The sequence below is a fragment of the Rhamphochromis longiceps genome, linkage group LG5 (assembly GCF_057381845.1).
Source record: "Rhamphochromis longiceps isolate RC_006_pf linkage group LG5, R_longiceps_female_GT1.1, whole genome shotgun sequence".
Classification (NCBI taxonomy): Eukaryota; Metazoa; Chordata; class Actinopteri; order Cichliformes; family Cichlidae; genus Rhamphochromis; species Rhamphochromis longiceps.
The window spans coordinates 28238423-28249349 of NC_140561.1; the positions used below are offsets into that span (position 1 = coordinate 28238423).

Genomic DNA, 10927 nt, shown 5'->3' on the forward strand with positions numbered 1-10927 from the left:
AGAAAAAAAATAAATAAAATGAAAAAGAGGGATATTAAGAGTCAGGACTGACTCCTAATTCCTCAAGTTTAAATATAAAACAGCTTGTTAGGATATCATGAAGTGAAACTCAGACAAAGCAGTCTGAGATATGTTTCACTTGGGTTTTTTTTTCTCATCAGAGAATTAAGCAAACCAGCAAAAAATAATAATACTTTGGTTTTAATTAAATAACACCAGTTCTCAACAGCAGTCACTGCAAATGTGTTATATTGTAAGTTTATACCACACAATATTAGTATCAGAACCCTACTGACTACATGATCCTCTATGAGCAAAAACCTGGCAAAGGTGGGGAGAAAAAACTCCTTTTAAACAGGAAGAGATCACCAGCATACCCAGGCTCAGACAGAGGCAGCCATCTGTTGTGACTGGTTGGAGCTTGAAAGACTATGAACAACATCCAAGTCAAAATCCAAACTACGAGAGCAGAAATAAGAGGTGCACGCAAAAAGTCTTGGGTAAATGCATGGGGTGAGACAAAGAGGGAATTGAGAAGAAGTGTTAAGGGCTTCATGGGAAGACCTGCAGTCAGAGCACATATCTGATTATGGATGTGACAGTTTTGACAACAGGAACTCAAACTCAGAATAGGAGCTGGTTTAACAGGAGACGGGCCTGAAAACTAAAAGCTCCATCTCCCATTGTGCTTATAGAAACCAGAACTATATGTATGGAAAATGATTTTCAGCTCAATTCTGGATTTGACAGGGAGCCACTGAGGAGCAGTTAATAAAGGGGAAATGTTCATGTCTTTCTGGTTCTTGTTAGTGCTCTCTGTTTTTTGGATCTACTGAAGGTTTTCCAAAGAGAACAACAAAAAATGACAGTACTGTAGACATATGTCTGTGAAGGTTCTCAGTCATCCAGGTCATCGTAGTCAAAGGAGCTTGCAAAGAAAACCGTCTGGACTTCTTTAAGTTACATGAAGACGTTTCACCTCTCATCCGAGAAGCTTCTTCAGTTCTAAGGTCAAATTTGACCTTAGAACTGAAGAAGCCTCTTCAGTTCTAAGGTTCTAACGTCTGGACTTCTTTAAGTCCAGACGCTTTTCTTTGCAAGCTCCTTTGAGTACTGTAGACAGTATCATTTGTCAGTAACGACATACTAATTATTTTAACAATACATCGAAGACTAAATCTAAGATAACTGTTTAATGTGTGAGTTAAAGGACGTATCCTGATCAACACACTGACTCCAAGGTTCCTCACAATGGTGCTGGAGGCCAGTTCAATGCCTATTAAAGTATATTTCTGAGATTTTGGGAGCAAATGCAATGACTTCATTTTGCTTTGTCTAAGTCTAAGCATTGGTATGCCATCATCTTGAACCAAGTGTTGCAGAATAAGCACTATGTTATAATAACTTCACAAACTATAGAAACAGATATAATGTTTAACTTGTCTTAAACCAAATATCCACTTATACAACTCACAGGAGAAACACTGTTAATTCAGGGAAGGGAAGGTGCACAGATGCATACTATTACGGTGGTCAGGATATAGTACTAAAATGAAAGCACAGTACATAAATGATAGTCTATACAATGGTACAGAAGGGATTTGTAGATATGTTGTAGAAATGAACAGCACGTTTTATATTTACAGCACATTTTATAGATTGTTTGGCCCCACTGGATATTTGACTGGTGCTCTTTTAATATCACCATGTAGCATCTTTGTCTTAAGCAATGCTTAGAAAGCAGAAATCAGGAAATGATCAATTTTTTAAATTTTATTTAACAATATCATGACATTTTCATTACTGTATAGTGGGATTGGGGTGAGTTATTCATATGAGTCAACATGTTAACTTACACACTTTCCTGCACTTAATTCTTTATCAATACCTAGTTGACCAATAACCAAATTCATATACCATAGTAGTTTATAAAAATCAACAATGTGAAAAGTGACATGCTATAAACAGTTTGAAAATCTATAACACTGAACATTTATTTGGTATTTACTCATGTTAAAGTAATGACTTTTTTAACTACCCACAGGAATGTTGGAAATCAGGATGTTTTTTTTCCATAAGCTGAAAAGCCCAGAACAACCTCAGCGTGAGTCATTACAGATCAGAGGCACAGTAATGCCTGAAAAATTAAGAATAAAATGATGGTCAGCTTTTTTTTTTGGTGCTATTTGGTGCATGTTTGATATTTTCCTTTTCGTTGTGGGGAGAAATGAACCAGCTTCGTACGACAACCATGAGTCAATGAAGCTGTCTGTTCATCAAGGGAAGTATGGTCATTTTTAAAACTGTCTGCATCTAGCTGGCAGAGGAAATCGGTAAAGGAAGTTCATCAGTCATCTTGTCCAAAATCCCTTTGGTCCACTTTGTCGCCTGTTACCCTGTGTGATTGCTGTTGAGACTGGACAAAAATGACAGGATACCCAAAGGAGGAAAGGTCCTCCTGTCCATCTAACGTTCACACCAATTACCCGTTGCACCCTTTGTTTGGCTGCGTTAGATGCATATCGTGTTTTTTTATCTAGAACATTGTCTTTTATGAACACTGGCAAGAGGACTTTCCTGAACTTTCAGGAAAGGGGAAGTTTGTGTACAATAATTTTGTTTCTTATTCACTAAAACAAACAAATAGCCAGTGAAAAATGAAAGAAAGCTAAACAATAAAACCCCAACAATCAGACGACCCTCTGTTAGCAAGTACTTGGTGACAATATAATGGAAAACTCCCTTTTAACAGAAAAAAAACCTTCAGCAGAACCAACATCAGGGAGGGGCAGCCAAGACACACTGTGGGAGAGAGCCAGAGATTAATAGTAACTAATAATAATTAAATGCAAAATGGTTTCTAAACACAAGTAAAAAATGCATCACTGGAAGCTTCCAGTCTGGCCTATTTTAGCGCAAGGTTCAGCATCAGCTGATCCAGCCCAAACTATTTGCTTCATCTAAAAGGAAAGTTTTAAGCCTAAAGGTTCCACAGAAGAGAGGAGTCAAAGATGAAGGCTCTGCCTCCTAATCTACAACTATTCATTCATATCTCATGTTGTTGAGCTAATGAGCCAAATTACAGGAGACCACATTATGACAATCCAGAGGACCACAGAAGTAAGTTCACTATGCAACACCATTGCTTTGTACTTGGAAGTTACTTTTGACATTGCAATCTTGCATCTACATTTAGTGTAAACAGAAGGAAAGATTCATGCCAGATTACACTAAAATACAGACTCACATCCTTATTGAGGATCACATCTTTTAATAGCAAGCATAAATGAGAGTAACTAACAGGGCTGGAATAATCCAGAGAATGTTCCACCTTTAGTTAATAAATAATTAGGTCCAATAGGTATTTTAATGCAAAACAGCCTGCTGTCAAGAAAAATACATTTTCATGGGCTCCAGCCTGGCAGTCCTCATAGCTGATGCCACACAGGCAGTTAATGGTTCAGCCAAATAAAACAAATACCAAATATACCAAATATAACAACTAATATAACAAAAAAAAAAAACAAAAAAAAAAAAGGTACAGATGCTGTAAAACATAAAACTACAGTTTTTATTACATTTTTATTTTAAAACGTACATCTGTATGACGTGTTAGTACTTGTAAGTTATCTGGTTATGCATCTCACAAAAAATAGAAGATGTTTATATTGTCCAGGTTATACAGAAAAGTAAATGCAGGTAAAACTGGACAGTTTTACTGTGGTGCACAGTTTACAGTGATGGGCGTTGCACTGTGGTGATGTTTTGGGGTAATTTTCTGGTCACACCTCCAGTGCCTTTTTAGCTTCATTTAGCACATTTAGGACATCAGCAGGTAGTTTTATTTCAGTGAACAACAATGCTGTAACAGTACCAGTGCTTTTTGTATTCTGGGAAGTTAATAGAAAGCCAAACTTAAAGCTTGTTGTGTTCTACAATAGTTTTCAAACACCCAGTGTAAACCTGGCTGAATTGCCTGAAAGGAGGTTTTTTTTTAAATTGTCTGTTAAATGCTCTGACTGTTGTTCAACAACATTAAATGACTGTATTTAAATTGTTAGGTGTATCCTAGACATGCTAAGAAATATTCAATTTGCAGCTCAGTTTTAGCCTTAATGTCTAGACACTTGTGAATCACCAAATCAGTGCTTTGCGCTGAGGGAATTCACCACCTGCTGAAGCAAGTAGATGCGGTTTATATTGAATGTGTAGTAACTTGGCAATTGTGTAATAAGAGATAATCCCACCTGTTATAGATTATTTGTAATTCATCAGATTTTTCTTTTCTGTGTAACAAACTGAGCTCTGCTCTGTCCATTTTCATTCCTGGTTTCCAGACAGGACATCTGGTCCCCAGAACTACTGACTACGCCTTTCATTTTTCTACCAACAAACCACTGTGAGAGGTTTTTCCTGTGTGTGTGTGTGTGTGTGTGTGTGTGTGTGAGAGTGTGCGCGCGCGCGCATCCCAAATCCCAAAGCTAACATCCGAAGCTAGTAGATCCCAGCTGATAGTTCAGCGGTTCGCTCTGATGGCATCACAATCCAGAGACAGGAAGTCGGTGGATGAGTATGTGGAAACACACAAACACACACACAGCTGACAAAGAGAGAAAGTATGGACTTGATGTGCTTTTAAACCTCAAAGAATCACTGGTGTTCATCAGTTTTGATGGTTTTATGTCATTCAAAGCTTTATACTAAAACACAGACACAAGGAAAAAAAAAGACCCTTACAGCCCTGCTGTTGTATTTAATCTAAGAGTACAAGCTGTACCGTAGTAACAAAAATATAACCATAAGGAATTGTACCAATTTAACAGCTCTACACCACGTTTGGCATGTTTGGCTTTTCATAACCTACAATTACCAGCTGAACTGGCACATGGGAGGACTTTGCTCTCAGGGCTTTCTGCCTGTCAGACTTAAGAGATTTTTAATAGTGCTGAATGTGTCCATTCAAACTCAAACCAAGATAATTTTTCTGAATCAAATCAAGTATTTTGATGCCTAACCCTAACTGTGACGGAAAACTTTATTCTTCTAATAGCAATAAAGGTTGCTATTGATTTCACTGAAGCTTGTTGCCCAGAGATTGAATTCTGGAAACTATTGTGATTCCTTTAATGCCATCATTGGGTCAAAATTAAAATTTATTAGCTTTTATGACCAAATACCTATGAAAATGATTAAAATCAGATGTATTTTTTAGTGTTTAGCTCAAACAAGAAGGAGATTGCATATTATATAAGATAGTACAGCACTTGAACAGTTTGTTTAGCATTTTGTAATTTATTTTATTTCCTTGATCCCAGTAAAATGAGCTATCCATACATTACCCAGCACAAAAAAAATATTTAAAACTACTGTCACAATCAGGAAATATGTGCGCTGCACTGTGCAAATGTTCGTGAACCAAAATGAATCTGGATTAAGAAGGTAGTGCAGTCTGCATCATATCTACCTACCTGTCACACCCCCATTTCACAACATGAGGAAACAGCTTTACCTGGAGGTGAATTGGAGAAAGTGGTGAAGGTGTTTTGAGAAAGAAACCTGCAGCACTACGCCAAATAAAGCAGGACAAAATCTCTTTTTTTTGTCACAGTACAATATGAGCCACACTCCACTTTTCCAGATTTTACTGGAAATGTGTTCTTGTAATAGCTTATAAAAAGCACTACATGTACATGGAAGTGTTGAAGTATAGTGACCACAGCACACAAACTATTCCAGGAATTTTGTCCACTTTATCACTGATGCAGTCAAACTTGATAATCACAGTCTAAAGATCACAGGCAAACCTCCCCGAAGAGGGAGGAAGAAGAAAATCTAAGGGTAAGCGAGAGCAGAAGTGGGAGATGTTCTACAGTAACATTTAATCTTATCTCATTTGTTTATAAAGTCGTTCCAGTGCATGCGTCAGTTTTCTGGAAGCTGCAAGGATGGGAAATGGGAAGGCAGAAAAAAGAGAAAACTATTCCTTTTCATTCCACACAGGGTGGGAGACATAATAGTTTAATGGAAGTGAAGTAATGAGATCATTTCTAGAATAACAGCGACTGAGAACAGTTTTCCTTTTTTTCCTTTTTTTTCTTTTCTTTTTTAAACAAAACAATCAGACTCTGTTTCAACCAATTTCTTTGTTTCTATTCTTTACTCCCTTGACTGTTACAAAACATTCTGTACAATTCCAGATCTGGGAAATTTTTCCTGAATCGTATCTGAGGTGTTTTCAATAATCCGAGGGCTAAAGGAAATGAAAATGTTACCTGGTGGGCTGGTGTGTTTGCTGTGTGGACCCAAAAGTAGACACAAGAGAGAGGTAAAGAGGGAAATGGAAACACCTGGGGAAACACAGCTGATAAAAATCAACATGATGCCAGAGGGGAAGCAAAACTAAACACACTGAACATGGAAACACAAGACTTTCAAAATAAAGCAGGAAACACAAAGAGAAGTAAAACGGGACACACATAGGAAGGGGGAAACGGGCAACACCAAAATAATAAACAAAACAAAGCTAAACTGATTAAATAATAACTGAATAAAGACAGTATGACCTCCTTAACTTACTCAAAAACAGGAGAAAACGGGTGATTAAAAGAAACGGCAGCTCATTCCTACCCACTCCACTTCCTCAACTGTCACCAAGTGACCGCAGCCAGCGGCTGCCACAGGTGTACTGCTTGGACGTTGGGAGAAACACAAGAACCTCTCTCGCCGCAGCGCTCCAGCCTCCATTTAATGGGCGGGTCCTCCAGCTGGAACCAGTCACTCCTGAGCTTGATTGCACAAAACAAAGACATACAATGCAGGTTCGTAACATGGGCATACATGGCATGGCTCTGGCCTGGGAGCTCCTTGTCATTGTATGTTTATATGTGGGAAGCTGGAAGTGGTGAAGGCAGCAGGAAGTGCCAATCAGGCCTCACTGACAACAGATCATACTTTAATTAGGTATAATGAAAGGGTGAGCTGGGGTAGAAGTGGGTTGCAAAGCATCTTGCAGATGCACAGCAGCTGTAGGCAGGCTAAAGCTGCTTTCTTTCTTTCTTTGTTTGTTTCCAATACCACAATAAGGCCATGCTGCTTGAAATATCTTAACCCTGCAATGTCAAGTGTGTCATATTTTATACATGTGGTTTCTAGACCTGTACATTATAATTTTCCATTAAAAAACCTGAATAAATTGCACAATATATTGTTATGCAATACACAAAACAGCCAGTTTTAGCAAAAAATATGTAAATAAAACCTCCATGCATCCATCCATCTATCCAGGGTCATGAGGGGGCTGGAGCTTTTTCCAGCAACTACAGTGTGAGAGAAGGGGTACATTATGGTTCAGGCTTTACAGGGTTAAAGTTAGATTTCTTCTTTTTCTCATCTTTGCTGCTTAATCCCACAGACAGAAAACTAGCAGAAAAGGTTTCAATTTTTAATCAGTTCCAGCCTCTACAGTTTGAGCGCAGCACACATCTGGCATTTCCAAAGCCACAAAATACCCTAAACACACGCAAACTCTGTCTGACCTTTTGTCTCTGTGTGTGAAGATGAGCAAAAGTCGATAATGATAATTTAAGGTTATCATAAAATGTGTCTGTGTGCTTGTGCGAGTGTGTGTGTGTGTGCGAGGGGTTTACAGCATGTGAATTCACAGCCACAGAAGGGTGTGTGCTGAAGGGTGGGACACCGTATGAGGTACTGCGCGCGTAGGTGTTTAATTAAGATTTGTTGTAATCTGTTCTCAGACTTCACAAATAATAAATCACACACGAGCAAGAAAGACGAGTTGGGTAAGAGTTAGTTTGTTCCCTCAGTGGAAATGCTGTTATAGCACTTACTGCCAGCAAGTGGAGACCTCAAGTGACTTCATCCACACTGAAAAAGTATGTGAAAAAGTGCACAGATGAATACAAACGTTTCTACAGTATCATAACAGCTTATTTGGCCTGTTTAATTTCAGTATTGGGACATAAATGAGTTTGCAGGAAACTCATAACATTACCCAACACATTAGAGTGTATGAAAATTTCACTCTTTCCTCATGAGATCCAGACAGATGTAGGATATATGCCAGATCTGTCATTTCAACTCAAATTGCAGATGAGATGCAGATGAGGAGTTGCAGTGTGAAAACGGCCGAGCTCAACCCTTCAACTGCACTGAAAAAAATGGCAATACCATGCACACATGGTAAATTTTTTGTTTGTTTGTTTTTTGGGGGGAAATTGCAAAAATAAACAGCTACATTAATACATATTTTAAGAGGTCATGTGATTGTCTTAGATTATCTCTGAGCTGGCAGGATTATTCTGAAAGTTACTGACAAAGTGATTCAGAGCCACATGTGGATGCAGGACTTGAGATGAAATGAGATTTTTAATCTCAATGAGATTTTGTACCTGGATAAATAAAGGACTAATAAAAACAACCTGCCAAAGGAGCATTCTCCAAAAGTCTGAATCTCTGCTGTAGGGACGGAGCCCACTTTTTCAAAGATATTCCCGCATTTGGTGTTTTGATGATGCTGGTCTGGATGCTTAAATAGGGCACGCCTACTCGAACAATTTAGTAATCCCTTGTGTCTGGTGGATCGGGCTTTTGAATTCATGGAAGAGACCACTCCTGCCAGGATAGAAATGTTTCATCATCGGATAGAGGGGATTATTTTATGAAGAGTTCAGATGACTTAAAGTAAATCACAGATGCAATGGGCCATCACAGTGTTAAAGCACAACAAAAAGTGACCAAAGGTTAATCTTTTCAATAAAAAAAAATTATGACTGCGGGTCATCTGACAACATCTGACCAGTGGTAAATAACCTGGCACTTAAATATCACCTTTTTACTAAAAATCTCATTCACAGAATTACACACAGATTAGCAGACAACCTGCTCTACTACCTGACCCACAGCCAAAACCCACAAATCACCCACTATAAAAACAAGCTGAACCCCAGGCCAGCCATAAACTCAACCTAACATAATACATCAAAGCCTGAAAACAATCCCTAAACTTATCTTGATTTTACATCCACGGTGCCACCAGCTGTAAGTGCTCTTAAGCTGCTGACATTTCGCAACTGCACCAGGAGCTGTAGTCAAACCTGACCTCTGAACCCTCTTCAGAAACCAGTCTGACTTGACAGCAGCACTTAATGCAGTGTTAAAAGGTTGTGCTCATTTCAAGCATTTTTTTACACCAGTGTAGGACTTTCCACGCCCAAAAGTCTGAGAGGATCCACTTGGGCATAATGTGATGTCAGTTTAACCATCAGGGCAAATGTTGGGCTCAAATGCGCCCTCTAATTCATTAATTTATTCTGACACATGCAGATACTACATTACAAGGGCACCAATAACACATGCGAAGTCCAGGCAGACATCAGTGAAACAAACAGCTACTTTTCAGTATAATCCAGGGAGCAGAGATCAGGACAATTCAGCCTGAAAACACAAACAACAACGCCTTAAACCTAAGACCTTTCAGGTGTCACATCGTCCCTCAATTTAAACCCAAAGATGGCCTCAGGTTGATGTCTCGACCGCCCAAGACAGAAAGCAGGTAAGCCAGAATAGTAAATATTGTAAGATAACATCCTCCATCCATTCTCTTCTGATTATCCGATTCACGGTCGCGGGGGACCATATTGTTCTAAGTATACAGCTCTCGGCTGTCTGGATCAAGTTGGCCCTAAAAATACTATTAAACACATAATACTTCAAACTGTTAAGCACTAAGCAAGTCTTTTAAGGCTGCAGTGTTGTGTTTGTCATAGAAAACTTGAAAAAAATAATTTTAAAAACTCTGCAATTTAAAATAAGATCATCAGTTCATTAAAAACAGTTGAGTTAATTAAGAAACTGCTTTAAATGTTCACAGATCTTCACCAAAAACACAGTCATGGGTAGAAATCTCTTACAACCACATCTGGATGGGAAATGACCCCACATAAAGTCACGACCCAACAGCTGAGGCAGGGCTTTATGAACTTGAATATGCACTTTTGTTTCCTCTGGGGCTCATTAGGTACATGCGACTGAGTTCACATCACTCACAGAGCACTATGACCCAGACACAGTTATATTTCCAGTATCCAACTACTGTCTGTGGACTGTAACACTGAACTGCTCAGCCTTGCGTGGCTCTGACACACTCTCACACACACAGGAAGTTACTCAAGCAAGCTGTAATTTCATTCAGATGCTCCATCGCTCTGTGTGTGTGTGTGTGTGTGTGTGTGTGTGTGTGTGTGTGTGTGTGTGTGTGGACAGTTGAAACAAGTGGACTGGTTGAAGTATATAGTCGCCATCTAGTGGCTGATGTAACTACTGCCGATTAAGAAATAAGAAGGAAAGTATTTAATACTTTATTATGTAAAGATGGAAAAATAATAATTCAGCAGGACAATTAAAGTCACAAATCCCAGCTCTGCTATGATAAAGGCAAGCCAAATATAAGATGCTCAAATCTCAGGAGTAGTAATTTAGTGCTTTAGCACTGTGTGTCTTGAGCATCTTCCAGGCTTTTGCCTTACTTTGGGGTCAAAATGTTATAATTAAGAAAAAAATGTTAAAAAAAAAAACCCAAATAAAACAAAACAAATTAATGTATAAAGGCCAAAAATAAATAAGGAGGCCAGTCTATGTACAAGCAAAGCCTACCCACCAAAAGTTCAGGCTTCAGCTCTAAGGACTCGGTTTCAGATATTTAGTTCTGCTCATCTCCCTGTATGATGTCTTTGACAGCCAATTAGTTGAAAGCCAGATTAAAGGGAGAGGGAGGTAAAACAGCTTGTTTCAGAGGACAATCTGAGAAAATGCACCACAGATGGTATGAAAGATGGATGTAGCTCCATCACCTACTGGTTTCACAGGTTCTGGTTTGAATCCTTTGAAATTTTTTGCATGCCCAATCTCT

General features: G+C 38.7%; 1 long non-coding RNA gene across 3 annotated transcripts in view; it reads right to left on the reverse strand.

Moving 5' to 3' along the window:
• The window catches only part of LOC146670251 (uncharacterized), a 235532-nt gene that overhangs the window by 18961 nt on the left and 205644 nt on the right, over nucleotides 1–10927 (reverse strand). The window lies entirely within an intron of this gene.